This window comes from Leptosomus discolor, chromosome 2 (assembly GCF_034619465.1).
Source record: "Leptosomus discolor isolate bLepDis1 chromosome 2, bLepDis1.hap2, whole genome shotgun sequence".
Lineage (NCBI taxonomy): Eukaryota > Metazoa > Chordata > Aves > Leptosomiformes > Leptosomidae > Leptosomus > Leptosomus discolor.
In genome coordinates this window covers 85,375,103-85,390,377 of record NC_141392.1, presented here as the reverse complement: position 1 = coordinate 85,390,377, position 15,275 = coordinate 85,375,103, and positions in this window count along the sequence as shown.

Sequence of the window (15,275 nt, the reverse complement as noted above, 5' to 3'; positions counted from 1 at the left end):
GTCACTTCTGAAATGCTGCAGCATTTCTCTTGGTATTTGAGCCAGCTGGGGAAAAGCTACCACAGGTGTGCTTATGTATGTAGGTGTCACACTTCTGATTGCAATATAGATATGTCCTGAGTATATGACTGTACTGCACATAGCAAAGCATCATCCAGACACCTGAGATAGATAGCTCTAAGCATTGTAAGAAAATCCAAGAAGGAAAGTTAGATTGGAGATATTGCCCACACTACTGAACGAAGTATGACACACAAGCTTGCAGATGCCAGGGATTTAAAAGCTTTTTGCTGGCCTAGCTTCACAAATCGTGCCCTTAATTATAAGCCTTTGTGTAATACTTTCAGGTATGAAACAGATAATCCTTTGAGAAGTGCAATCTGTTCAAGAGAACTCTATATAAACTGCCTACTCAGTGAGTTGGAAGATGGCAAAATGCTACTGCAAACAAATGAACAACAAAAACAAGCAGAAAAATATTTATTTTGTTGCTTTAGCAAAGTGTTTAGCCAGTTAATTGCTTAGACTTTGAATATGTGCAAGATATTTTGTGGTAAGTGTATAACTTCTCCTTAAAATAGAAGGAAAAAATCTCAACTGGAACGATGTTTGGCTCTCACATTGTGAAAATTCCACGAGGTAACAAAAGCAGTGGAAAAAATCAATTCGTTGTGGCTTCTACAGCTTTATGCAAGCTTTCCTCTTTTTGCTTCATTTAAACTGTCTTCAAACTGAAATAGGGGAGCCAGTTCACTACAAGTGGTCAACAGCTTTTCTGCTTGTTTATGTTATTTACCACAGGAATACAATAAAGGTTCATGACCTACCTGACATAAATCTAGCTTACTAAAATGTTACATGTGTTTTCAGCTGGGAAAGTTGCTGTTTGAGCTAATAATAGGTTTCTTCAGCTGAAATAAAGATGTGGACTGGAACAAATTGACTATCTGAGTAAAAACCTCAACTTTCTCCTATGTGTAGATAGTTCACAAGCATAATAAAGAACCAGAACATTAATACTGAGTGTATGAGGATGGCTTTGGCTTTATTTTTTTGATCAAGGAATATCTGTTCATTTCCATGGACTGACACAGACCTTGAAGTCTCTTCAGACATTTTCTTCATGCCTGTTTGGAATCCTTTGAACTCCCTGTAAACCTGTTTTTCTGTGGCTGATGTCACCAGCTTAGGAAAGAAAACAACAGTGAAGCGATAAGCCTTATGTGAAAGGACAATTTGTTACATGACCTCTATTTGCAAGCCTAGATCTGAAAGAGACAGCAAGTTTACATGACTATTAAAGATGTCTTAAAATTGTTATAGCTGAATATTTGACAACTGCATTCCTAGTGTCATGTACTTTAATTTTCAAGTTTCTTTATACGGGACATTAATAATAGACTGTTAAATTATAACCAATGCATTGGCATCATTATACCTCCATAGATATTTACATGTGACAATTAAATCGTGCTTCCTATTTGTTAGTTTATATTTTTTATGGGAACCACAGTACCTCATAAAAATTCTTGTTAACTCTCGATGACTTTATAAAAGGAATTTGGTGCATAGCTTTGATGTGGTTTTATTGAGCCCTGTAATACTTAAACTTGGATTAACTTTAGCCTACTTCTGAAGGTATAAAGTATCCCTTGGTAATGGAGCCAGTGTATTCTGCTATGCAAAAAGATTTGGGGTTACCGTGAACAACTCATTGTCTCTGCTTGAAATTTTAGTCTCTGACACACTGATAAATAAGGGTGATAGCTCCTGGCATTCACTCTTTGTGCCAAATGAGAAGAAGTAGACTGAATTATGAATTCTAAAAAAACCCTAATAAAATAAAGTAACAAAGGAAAACAAAACAAAATAAAAAACTCTTGCCTTAGTAGTTTAATCAAATAATTTCATGAAATTTTGGCTGCTGAGAACACATTAAAAACAGTCTTTTACAAATCTAAACAGGAGTAGAATATGAAAAAAAGCATATTTGTAGTGACGGTGAACCTATTTCCTCATTGTGCATTTTTACTTTCAGTAAATCTGGAGAGAGAAAACTGTGTTCAGCCTAAGTCCAAGAATACATAAGGACCTCACACATTTCTGAACTGGACCTTGGAAATCAAACAAGTGGGAGAAATCGTTGCCTGATGACATGATGGAGATCAACATTCACATCCACATAAGTCATGTAGTTTCTGTCCCTTTGTAGAATGATCCCCAAAGCCTACATGTACAAAATATTTCCCAGTTAACTTGAAAAACAGTGAGAACCCACGATGTGCCCAATTTTATCACAGAAACAACATCAGTCCTTGCAACTCAAAACACACTTACTGTTTCACATCAAGCAGCCTCTGTCCCTAGTTGTGTCTTATTTTCTTGTGTTGTTCCTAGAGAACTTATTCCAAAATTTCCTAGGTAAGAATCTAAATGAAGACTCCTGGACTTGTAAGGAGACCAATACTAACCATAGACCCCCTTCTTAGTAAATGGCAACTCAGCCAGATAAACCATGATCTGCATCTGTGAATCACAGTTGCTGTCTTTTATAACTCATTTGACATTATTTCTCACAAAATGAAGTAGTTAGTTCTATTAGGATTATTTTCCTGCGTTTTTCTCTGGTGATGATGTAGAATACAATTAAGAAAATATTCATCTTAAAGGAAGATTTTCTACACATACTCTTTATACTCATAGCCTATAATTTCATCTATAAACCCAGTGTTTTAAATAGTTTTCCACGGTTTAAATCTTTATACTGTAACACTATTTTCCTGTTGCTATAAATTCTATTTAATTATTAATCCCAAGAAAAAATGATAACTGCTAGCCTTTTCATCTCCAAATAGTGTAGAGGAGGTAATATGCCACTCTTGAAAATCTTTCTTTAATCCTTTCTTCTTTTAGAATACAGAGCCATGAAGATTTATCACAGTTCCATAGATTTCAAAAGAAGACTACGGCTTTGTGATGTCAATCCATAGGATCGTAAAGATGCTACTTTGCCAGAGCTATATTGTGCTTCTAAAGTGGAATGAGGAAATTGATTTGCAGTAAAATATATCTTACTAACCAATTACCATATCAGGGAAGCAAAGTTGTCGTTCTGTCTTTTTCTTCATTTCAGATTTTTAATCACTGAATTATTTTCAACAGTATGAGTATTTCATAGTTCTATTTTCATGCAGCCAAGGTATAAGATCTTTTTTCCCTTGATTTCCATTGTTACCGTATTTTTCTTTACCAGATATCTTTGTATCCAGTTATAACTGTTCACTTCAATTACCTTTCTTTTTTGCTTCAGTAATAATTTCATTTGAAAAAAACCAAGCCGCTAATGTTTTATCATGCTAATGTTCTTTTATCTGAGCAACATTTTTGTCACTTTTAATTCCAAATATTACCATGACTGGCTTTTGACTGTTCCATGGTTACATGGATATGGATAATGATGATGGAAAAATCCAGGTAGTCTCCCTATACTCATCACATACCAACATGTTTTCAAAGGGCTTTGCTGTCCCTGAATCAATAATTACTTTTTTGCAGTTTCATATTTACTGGTGTGTAACGAAAAGAGAAAAAAACAGAAAAATTAACTAAATAAAAATATCACACATCAATAGTACATTGCATAACAAACATACTTTTAAAAATGACTGAAAGAAAAGAAATCAAATGTCTGCACCTGAGGAAAGACTGCCCACTTAAATAAGGTTGGGTGAGATGTAAGCTCCTTTCAAAGATGAGTTATTTGGCTTGGATGACTAAGCTCATATACTGTCAGGTAACATGAAGATTGTTGCTCTTTGGAATTCCCTATGTGATCCATGAAACAACAGATCCCTGTAAGACAACGGCAGAATTATGTGGCTCTGCTGTTGATACAAATAAATTTATTGCTGTTGAGACAAGGTTTACAGTAATATTACTCCAATACCTTCCAGCTGCAGATTTCTTTAAAAAAAAAGTAATCAACCCTCAGACAGCAAAACCAGATAGTGCCTCTTTTTCTTCTCAGCCTGGGAAGTCTCTCCCTCTCTCTGTCTCTCCCTTTCTCTGCAAGACCGCCTTGCTCATACAGTTCCGATGCAGTGGAGCATGGCGTCAGGAGATGCTTATTCCTGAATTTAAATGGAGTGTAACGGTAGCGATCCTCCGCGAAAATAAGAGCAAGGTCCTGATCGGGCTTGGGCCACCTTCAGTGTCATCAGAAGGTGAAATAAGAGGATTTGGCAATTCCATGGTCAGCTCCGGTACAGATCTTCCCAGTTGCAGCTGTTGTGACCAGCTGGGTACCGCGCAGTGCTCCACACAAGCACATACGCAAAGACATACATATAGACACAGACACACGTACAACTTCCTTGCATGCTGAAGCAAACTCCTCCCACGCTCTATTCCTGGCACACATCTAAATGGCTGTTTTATACATATTAACCCTGTGAAACGCTGTAGGACTTTGCTATTCACCTCCCAGATAATAAACTATCCGTTTGCAAGCCTGTCACACAGTTCACAGATCAAAGAATCAAGGTGTCACCAGCCTTCTTTAGTATAGATATCACTGGTTCTTTACTGCCTAGTTATGCTTGCATAGCCCTTGGACATTTTTTGTCTTGAGGTTACTTACGCCATTCAAGTACTCTGTTTTCCTTTTCACTGCATCTGTGCCACAGGATTGCGGGCTGAAAAAATATCACACAAAAAATGCAACAGTGCCCCCCTCCCCCTCATTATTTAATTCACTTTCCTCCCATTCTGCCTGGCTACTTTGAACATAGTCATTTTTTCTGTTTAAAAAAAAAGAAAAGAAAACAAAGAAAAAGCAAGCACAATTATAAGTTTCAGATTAAAATATAATAAGGGAATCTTTATTTAAAAAAAAAAAAATTTAGAGAGGCTTATTTTATTTTATTTTATATTTAATAGATTTTATGACAATCTGGAGTCCATGTCTCAGGAAAAAAAAAAAAACCAACAAGGGGGGGAACAGGGAGATAGGGAGCCTAGTTGGATGTAACATTTGTACCTCTTTAGTAGAACATGAAAACACCTCAGTTTTGTCTCTGTGGTCTTTGGACTTGGTCTCCATCCCTTACTTAAAAAGGAATCAAGAACCGGTTCTTGTACACTTTCTGCCAAGATAATGCCTGTGCCAATGATTTATGAGTAATGGGCTACAGCTGTGATCTCCAGCTCTTAGGCTGTTTTGGTATTTCAGTAATTACAACAGTTTCATTAACATTTAAAGGGAATAGTCAGCTCAATATCAGTAAGAGTCTGTTTTGTACAGTGCGGATCCATTTTACATTTGCATTTGACATTTGATAATCTCTACACATAAGCTCTTAGCCATAGAAATGAGATGTTACACATAGGGAAAATTAACCCAGATGTAACTTCTTAGTAAATCTGTGAAAATGTAGAATAAATGGCTAAGATTGGTAGTGGTGTGAAGAGCACCTCTTTTCCAGTCTGACATTTGTTTGAAACACAACACATCATTCTTCTGTCTTTATTTTGTACTTGTGACATCCGTGGATATTTAAAAGAAATAGAAGCAGGAAGCTGAATGAGTAGTAAAATAATCAACAGATCAGGTGTGTGAATATATTGTCTATATGTATCTAATAAAATCAGATATGCTTCTGAGATGTCAACTTCTCATTTTATAGCAGTCTTCATTTTAGGCTGTCATTCTTCTTAGCAACTGCATCTCTACCTTGCACAGCTGAGGCAATTAACTAGACTCAACAAGGAAATGTCGTTGGCATTAGCGTAATAGTAATAGAGGGTAAGCAGTAAACAGTAAATAAAATTCAGTGTAGACAGATTTAAGCTGATGAACACGGAAATAAACAGTCTTAAATTCTGCATACCCTATGAATTTAGGAACTAGACTTTTCTATACAACGCTAGCTCAACATTCAGCAGCAGTGAAAAAAAGCAAATTAAATGTTAAGAACTACTGGAAAGGGACCAAGGAACAAAGCATAAAATATCACTGTCTAAGTGCATAGAACCATAGTTCTCCTATATCGTGAACACTGGACGGTTCTGATTGATTCCCCATTGCTGAAGAATATGGCAGAAATTGAGAGAGATCAATGAACAGTGACCAGAGAAATGCACAGAGTGGTTTCCTTATGGAGAAGGATCAAATTGATGAAGATTCCTCATCCTAGGGAACTAGAACTAGTTAGTGAGGAACAATGTAACAAAGGTGTTTGCAGTGATGAATGACCTTACAAACAAAGTAGTGTTACCAGGTCTAAAATAAGCAAGATGTGATACCTACTTCTTCACACACCATGCAGTTGAACTTTATTTTTTTTTTGCCATAGGGCATGTGGATGCCAAAACCTTTTATGTGCTCAAAACCAAGGTCCTCAGAAAATAAAATTATGTTCTCAAGAGATGAGGAACACCTCCCTTCTAGCTGAGGAAATTCCTGAATAGTGAATTTGCTGGAGGCTGGCAGAATATTTTGGAGAACGTTCACTATAATCCTTGTGATGCCCATATATATTTTCCTAAGGATCTACTATTGACTACTCTCAGAAATAACACCTCTACTGTGAAGATGGTTGGTTGGTCTAACCAATCTTGTGTTCTTCTGAAACAGTCTTGTCAAACTCCTGAAGGAAACAGAAAACATATTGTGTGTTTTACTAGTAATGCAAACAGTTTCCTGTTCCTTCCTAAGCTTCTTTTATACCAAGAAAACTACCACACATAAACACTTCAGAATGTGTGAAAACCAATTATTTAATTTGTATTATCTTCTAAGAAATAACCTTAGAAATTCAAACTGTGCTCTGAAAGCCTTCCCACTGAAGCATGGGGGAAACATCAAAGCTCTGGCACAAACCTGGTAATAGTTAGGCAAGAATGGTTTGAAACAATGCCATCTCCCACCAGTTTTAGCCGTTAATATTTCAATGTTATTGAACAATTAAATACAAGAAGCTATCTGATAGCTCAGTTCTAATAAGAGCTTGATTCATATTAATCATATGTCATTCTGAAAACTGGGAGGAAGTTTAAGAAGCAAAACATTGCCCTGTGCTGCAACTCATGTGCTGCATCCATTTCAAAAAATATGTGCAGGAGTTGTAGCTAGTAGAGGTCTGGCAAGATTCTTGCTTCAGTGGAGCTTTGAAAATTCAGACTAACTGATGATCTCACCTGAGTTTTTGGTTAAAATAATTTTGATTTTTAAATTAATAAATCACTCTTTGTAATAGTTTTCTGATACTAACTGAACATTTTCTATTTTTACAGGCAGTGAAAGAAAGAAACACCGTCTCCTCTGCGTTATGGACAACAAAAATGACCTCAAATCCAATTAAAGAAGGATTTAAGTCTTTTTTCACACAAGTTGCAGAATATATTTTTAGTGCAAGCATCAGTCCAATATTATAATGCTATTTTAAAAATCTATGTCTATAAAAAACAAATGTAAAGTAACACTGAAAATGGTGGTTTGTTTTTCTAGCAAATAAAGATGCTTAAAAACTATAAGCATCAGGACAAATCTGGGATTGGAAAAGAATTAATATCAAGTTACTGATTGTCTATGGGTGCCGTTCTTTAGTATATGTATCCCCCTGCTGATACACTGGGCTACTCTATTAGCTCAAGATGGTGTACTGTAATTTTTTACAGATACAAAGGAATTATGAAGATAAAAAGTCTACCAGAGCAAGTTAAATTATTTTTTCTGTTCCTTTATAACACTAAACGACCTTTCTCAACACTATAAGCCTCAGCTGTAATTAATTTCCGGATTTTAAAATTTCTGATAAGTCCTGTTGCTCGTTGTCTTTGTGCAACTGGTTTGCAATTCACATCAAGCCTTTTTTAGAGAGCTGTGAAAAATAGTCCTGTGTTTGTCTTATGACACAAGGGCAACTGAGCTCCAATCTCATCCAAATAATTTGATCTGAGATCTAAACCACTTTGTTGAATGTATGTTGCGTGGACATTAAAGTGCAGCATCAGCCTAGAAACAAAGTATTAACAATTTCCATGCATTTTAAGCAGGCTGAAAGTTCTAGACTTAATTCTCATTGATTGAAAAACAAGGCTGCACAAACTACATATCTCACTATGGTGTAATAGAATGGTTTTAATATATTTTCCAGGTAAAGAGAATTTCTGGCTACTATTAAAAAAATTAATGAATAAATGTGTAACATTCAACACCTGCAATTAACATGAAGTAGTTGTAGATAATATCAGAGAACAATTTTCTGACTGGAACACACAAAATGATAACAGATAGCCTCTTGTCAGAATTTATTTACAAAATAGACCTGAGGTTCTACAACTGCGGTAGCAAAGAGAGGACATGCAATTGTTTGCAGCAGAAACCTCTCTTTTTCTGTTCTCCTTCTAAAAAATACTATGAATTCTTGGCACAAATTGGAAGGTTGTTGCAGGCCTAGATTCATAGCACCTGGCTAAGGCAAATATCTGAGATGTGCTCAGCTGGGACCCTAGCCACTGTGAGCTCTCCTGTCACTGGAGAAATAAGTTACCAATTCCCTTGATGAGGTTTTGTGTGAGGCTTCTCCAATGATCCCCATTAGTCTAAATGGTTTGTTCTCAAATGAGAGATGCTGGAAACTAGGTTGCTAAGCATTGAATTTGAACTGAAGAAAAACATAGGAGGCCGCAAATAGAAGGACACCACCACACTACAGCAAGCACTGCAGCCTGCCAACATGAATGTCTCTCAGCTGCTTTGCCGGCAGGAAATCAAACACAGACACCACCAGGAGTATGGCGTGGAAGAGAAATGCTCACACAATGAGCTATCAGTTTCATCTGGGAAATGACAGTCACAGTCATATGAGTGGGGGTGTGTGTGTGTGTGACAATTTCCAATGCTGGCCACCTCCCAGTGGGCTGGAACCTGTTTTTTTGAATGTGCCCCTCAGTTCCACTGTGAGAAACACAGATGTTAGCCTGTCTGTTAAGGAACAACATAGATCTTGCACAGGCAATTGAGAGTCTAAACTGGTCACATAAATCCAGTAATCCACCCAAACTGTACCAAGACCCGCAGTCTGGATCATTGCAGCAATCATACTTGGGCTCTGTGGAGGCTTTTGGGATCTCAGGCAAGGAGAGTGGTAGCCTCATCTGGGGACATTAGTTGTGGGAACAGTCCTGTAGCTACAGCTGGCGCAACCTGGAGCTGCATATACAGTCTAGACCTACCTTTAGTTTCTCTTCTTAATCAGAAAGTCATTTAAGAAATGCAATTGTAGTTCAGTTGCAGTGCACAAACTGGTAGCAAACCATAATACATTAAGCAAATACAGGGGGCAATCCACAGCAGATCACTGGGCATCTCACCTAATTCCATACATTTCAGATGAGACACATCACTCTATGCTGCTGAACAAAATCATTACAAGAATTACATCAGAAATTAGTAAAGTACAAATCCTTTGAAGACATGATGTGTGATCATTTTTAGAGCAATAACAAATCAGACTTCCATTCTGGAGCGTTATTGTAAACATTCCTCTTTTTTTTTTTTTTTTTTTTTTTTCTATATTCAAATTGAAATATCTAATCATAGAATCATAGAATCATAGAATCATTCAGGTTGAAAAAGACCTTTGAGATCATCAAGTCCAACCATCAACCCCACTCTACCAAGTACATGCCTAGTCTCCCAGGTTCAGGGAAAAAGAACCTGTATGTCAATAATTATTAAATATTAATTTCTTGTCTGTTGAAAAATTGCTTTACTTGAGGATTTTTAAAGACCTTTTTGAAAACTAGTTTAAGGCTTTCTAAAATTGCTTTAATTTCTTAGTTAAAAATGTAATTAATTTACTTTCTCTTTTGTTACACTGAAGAAAAAATATAAGCTAAACTCTCAAAATAATTTATTTCAGATAAAAAATTATATTTTTTATTATTAACATTTTTCTTCTGGCTTCCCAGAATACTTTTCCTAATCGAAAATTAATTTCCTTTCTTTTTCAGTTTGATAGTACAAACAACAAAAACATAGTTATTCATGAATGTTTTTTCCGTTCAGAAATGAAAATTCAGTTGTTGCTGTGCCACAGATTTCAGATGTATAATTCTGAGAGGCCTGCAGAATGCCTTTGGTGTTAATAGATGTAATAAAGATGGCCTTTGGTCATCAAAGAAAATAAAATTGTAGGAAAATTAAAGGTGAATGTTTTCAGATTTTTCCCCCTCATTGACATTTTGTAAAACATTACACCAAAACACATTTTTTAAAAAATTAGAGTATTTTAACCTATATTCTTTCTGCCTTGAGAAAAGTTTTTTTATTAATTAAAAAACCCAGTCCTTAATTTGATACACGGTTTGCAAAATAGGAACATTGAAATAGTGGGCCAAACGTCCGTTGCTCAAATTTCTTCATAGTAAAAGCACGTTCAGAGCGAAACAGCTGCAACAGAAGCTGGAAGTTCGTATTCTGCATCCTTCTTTGTCCTTTCCATCTTACCTTCTGCCTTATGTATAGACCATTTGGAACTCATTAAATCTTTTCTGCTATCCAGAGACAGGGATCAATGTTATCAAAGTCTCTCAACAATTTTATTTTTAAGTCTAGTAGTCTTAATGAATGTCCCCTTCCAAATACGCTTAGAGGCTAATGTATTCTCTATTTCCATTATTAAAGTGTTAATAAACTCGAGTTTTGATAACAGAAGGTATTTTATTGAGGTAACCATATTTCATCAGTATTTTCATATTTGTACTGTTTGCATTTAATTTTAAGTTAGTACAGTATCAGAAATTGGTTTGAGTGGAACAAATATATGAATACAGTGCACTCTTCATGAACTGGTAATATGACTTAAGAATAGTGTCAGAGAACTTAAAATAAAATAGAACTGCCAAAGTATTTGACATTTTCCTGGCTATTCTTTTTCCTCATGTTTGTGGATTCAGAATACATTTTAATATAAAATTATATTTGTCTTATATTTTCAGTGAAATATGATTTTTTTTTTTTAAAAAAAGAAATTTAAAAAACATTAAAACCAGCTAGATTCACCACTGGAAATCTCTGGAATCAGAAATGGAGCTCTGAGCTAGAAAAGCCCTGATGATATTGAGTTGATCATTAATTCTGCCAGTAATATTGGATCATCATTAACATGGAGTCATCTTCTAAACAAACATTGACATTTTTTGTAGAACAAGTTCTTGAGTTCTTGTGTTCAAAGAACTGCTGGTTTGAGCTTAGCTGAAGTCTGTATTAAATCCTGGTGATAGTATATTTTCTCCACTGAGCTTATGCTGTATCTAGTCACTTTTGAACAATGCCTGATATTGCAATTCTCAAGACTGTAAATACCAAATCAATGCAAAGCATTTTTCTGTTTCTGGTTTAATCAATTTAAGCTTCAGTGGGTATCACAGGGAATGTTTCCCAGAATAGATTCCTTGGGCAGATCAAAGTTGCCATTATCAAAGAAAATAAGACCTGCTATACTGGATTTGACCACACATCTATTGGTTCTTGCCTTGGGCAGCAGATTCATAGTTCAGAGAAAAATGAAACCCTTCAAATACATTTTGCCAGCTGAGAAAAGGTGAAAGAACAGAAAACAATTTGGAAAGGCAGTGCAATATTTTTGCTTTCCCAGACTTGAAGACTAATGAATGTTATATTGACTCAGTTCACAAAACTACACATTTTACAGAATTAAATTCAAAAAGAAATATTTCAAAAAATCTTATTTGCTAAACTATAATTCATATATATATATAAAGTCTATGACTTGGTGAAATATTAATTCCATGGGTTAAATACATGCATTTGAAAGTAAGATTTGATCCCTGTTTGAAGCATACAGCTCTTTTATTGTGTATCAACTTGTTTTCATCTTCAGCACAAGTTCTGCTCTACTGTAGAGAACTGAACTATACTTTCCGATACAGTAAGTACATTACATTCATTGCTGTCAAAATTATGCATACCTTGATGAATGCAGCAGAGTGCTGAGAAAAAGTCGTAAGGGATAACTCATCACCTTTCTATCCAAATGATTAAACTGAAGATGAAGGCTTTTCCAGAGAGAAATAGGTAAGAGTACCTAGGTAAAAGAAATAAAATCTGATTTTTCAAGTGCAAAAGAGCACTTGCAAAATAGCAAAATAAAACAAAAAAAAAATTTAAAAGTTCAGGCATAACTCTACCATCTGAAAGTCAAATGTTCCATCTTTTGTCCTTGTACTGAAATTACTTTGCTCTAAATAAATAAAGAAGTGGACTCATTTTTTTTTGTTGCTCACTACAAAGCTGTTTATATCCAACATCAAATTTTCTATCTGCTGAAATGGATAAAGAGAAGGTTCATTATCACATCAGCTCTAACAAAATAAACTTTTCTACAAACTAACGCTACTACAATTTAAAACTCTTCTCACTGATGTAACAGTCTGCTAGGATTTGATTAGCAACAGCAAGGGCTGGGTTCAATTTCGAGGGGTCACATCAAATTGAGCCCCCATCTAAAAACCTGAGAAAATTAAATTAAACTGTCTGGGTGCTCAGTGAGCTGTACTTCTCTCTCAAATGATGAATCAACTGGCTTAATGAAACAGTAAGATGTTGAAGGAAGTGAAAAAAGAAAAAAACAGACATATAAACAGCACAGCAGACAACAGTCGACTATCTCTTTGCTAAACAAGAGACAGCACTTTGTTTCGTTGATGAGAGAAGTATTGTGGCAGCTGATCTCCTTGCAACCTTCTCCCTTAACATCCAAATATTTACTGTGTTTTCAAAATTTGGTGGCTGTTTCAGCTGCGCTGGTGGGTAGCCTGAGCTCAGCCAGGCTCCCTCTGTCTCAGTCCTGTGAGCTGTGCATTCACCACTCCTGTGGCCTAGGGAGCTGGTTTTCTTCTGCAGTCCTTTCTGCTCTTTACCAGGAGGGTACATAGTACACAGAATGTGATGCCTTCATAAGCTGTCTGAGACTAATGGTCTAGCAACTAGGACACTTTTCAGGAAGATAGGGGAAGCACATGTGAAAATTTGTATGCAGAGGGAGAGATCAAAATCAGGCCTCCTATGTTCAGGGTATTTGCTGATGCTATTCAATCATCAATTGTGCAAAAGAAGCAGTCGCACCCTACTTTTGCGAGTTTAAAATAAGTGAGAAAGCAACTCCACTAGGGAAGGTTTTGGACTATGGCTGACAGAGTCAGGAAAGGAAGGTTCTCCTTTGCTCTGAGTAACACAACCAGGCACTCCTTTTCAGCCTTTTGCACTAGCCACATTTCAGGAGCTCGTAGTGGGCTCTTCACTGTGCTGGTTCTTATGATCCCCAGTGTAAGGCATCAAACTTTCTTCAGCCTTCACCCAAGTAACAAAAGCACCTAGTGCAGAGTCTGGATGCCACCTTGAGTGACAGAAACCCAGAGAATTACCTTGCAAAGGCTAGCATGAGGCCCCTTTACAGAACTAACCTTAGGTTCACATCATTTAGGGATCCCTACTAATCTGAAATCCTTAAAAGAACTTCTAATCTGCTCAGTCAGTAGTGTATTGGGCTCTTTCATCTGAAGGCATTGAACTCCATAGGCAATTACTATTCCAGGGAGCTATTTAACTCCCTTATCAATGAAGATATGAAATGTTAATGAACAATGTATGTCAAATAGCCATTTGAAATCAGTAGGTCATTGTGAAAAAAAGACCTGCCAGCTCACACCTCTAAAGAAAAGAAAAGAAAACCCATGCACCCTGAGTGATTCTGGTAACTAATTAAATATAGCCCACATATATAGTAAGACCTATAGCAAGATCTCTGTTTAATAAGGCCACACATTGAAAGGCAATATCAGCTTTATCCTAGGTGACAGCAGTATTTATCAAAGCCAATGTCTGCAGAGTCAGAAGCTGCTTTTATTCTGCAAAAGCAATTATTCATTTATTCATTTGGGTCTTGACTATATTTTATCACTAACACATTTGGCTGCATGCAATGTGATAGTTAGATCTAAAGCATTCTGAAGTGCTGGCAAAGAATTCCTGACTATTAATGCTTCCTTAAAGCATTGCCTAATATCACCATACCTTCAAGATTTTTGTGATAAATATGATGACGTTATTACAAATACAGCAAAAAAACCCAAGAAAATTTCAGAAAAATTATGGTCTCGTTGTTAAAGGTGTTTGATACTGGTTCAGAGTCTGACCTCTATCTAAGTGAAGCTTTTTTTCATGGGAGTAAGGCCTGCCACTGGTAAGGGAAATTTTAATTTATGTTAAACAGGCTCAATAATATTTTTATTGTCTTAATTCTATATACCTTGGTTTATCAGATTAAAATATGACTTTCATGTTTAATTTATTTTTTTTCCTAACTAATCCCTCAGAGGGTGAGACACTTTAGCTACAGATGTCCGGACTATAGTTTTTTACATCTAAGCTAAACTTCCATGACTTCTTTTATGGTCATTGAAGAGACACAATGAAAAAGAGCATTTCTATTAGGTGTGGCTTTTTTCATCCTAAAGAAGATGCCTACAATATGATAAATGAATCACTTCTGAAAATGTGATATCCAAGAGGAACACGTGAAAAATTCTTTCTTTAGGTATGACTAAACAGAAGAGAGGGTAAGGAACCACTGTATAGACACATATCTATAGAAAAAGTACAGGAATTAAAATTGCTTCAGTACCCAGCCCCAACTCAAATTTTCAACAAAACTTTGACAAAAAAACTACTTTCTCTTTGAAGCCTAGGATAAGAAGGGGCTTTCCTAACACCTCTGTGATATTAAAGAGTTATGAAGTCAGACCAACACTTGTAGGAAGTGCAATACAACATGAACTGTCACCTACGGAGATTCACATACCAGTCCATAGAGTGCTATGCATGTTCCAGTGAAGAGGAAATCTTTGAAAAAGATCAGTGGAAAACCAAAAATTGAAGAAATCTCTACTGAACACATGAGAATGTCAAGGTATAGCTTTGTAAATAGGAAACACTTTCAGATGGATGGCAAAAAAGCACATCCATGACCCTAAAAATATACAAATTTAAAGTTTCAGTGTGTTTTTGTCAGGAAAATTTTCTAAAATATTTTTACATTGCTAAATAAATTATACTTCCCTAGGCTGGAATTAAATCTATTATGACTAGTTTGGAAAAAATTAAAACCCCCCAATTTTTAAAGCTTGAAGATATGTCCAAATTTTGTATTAAACAGCTGATTTTAGCAAATCTATACAGCTAAGAATAT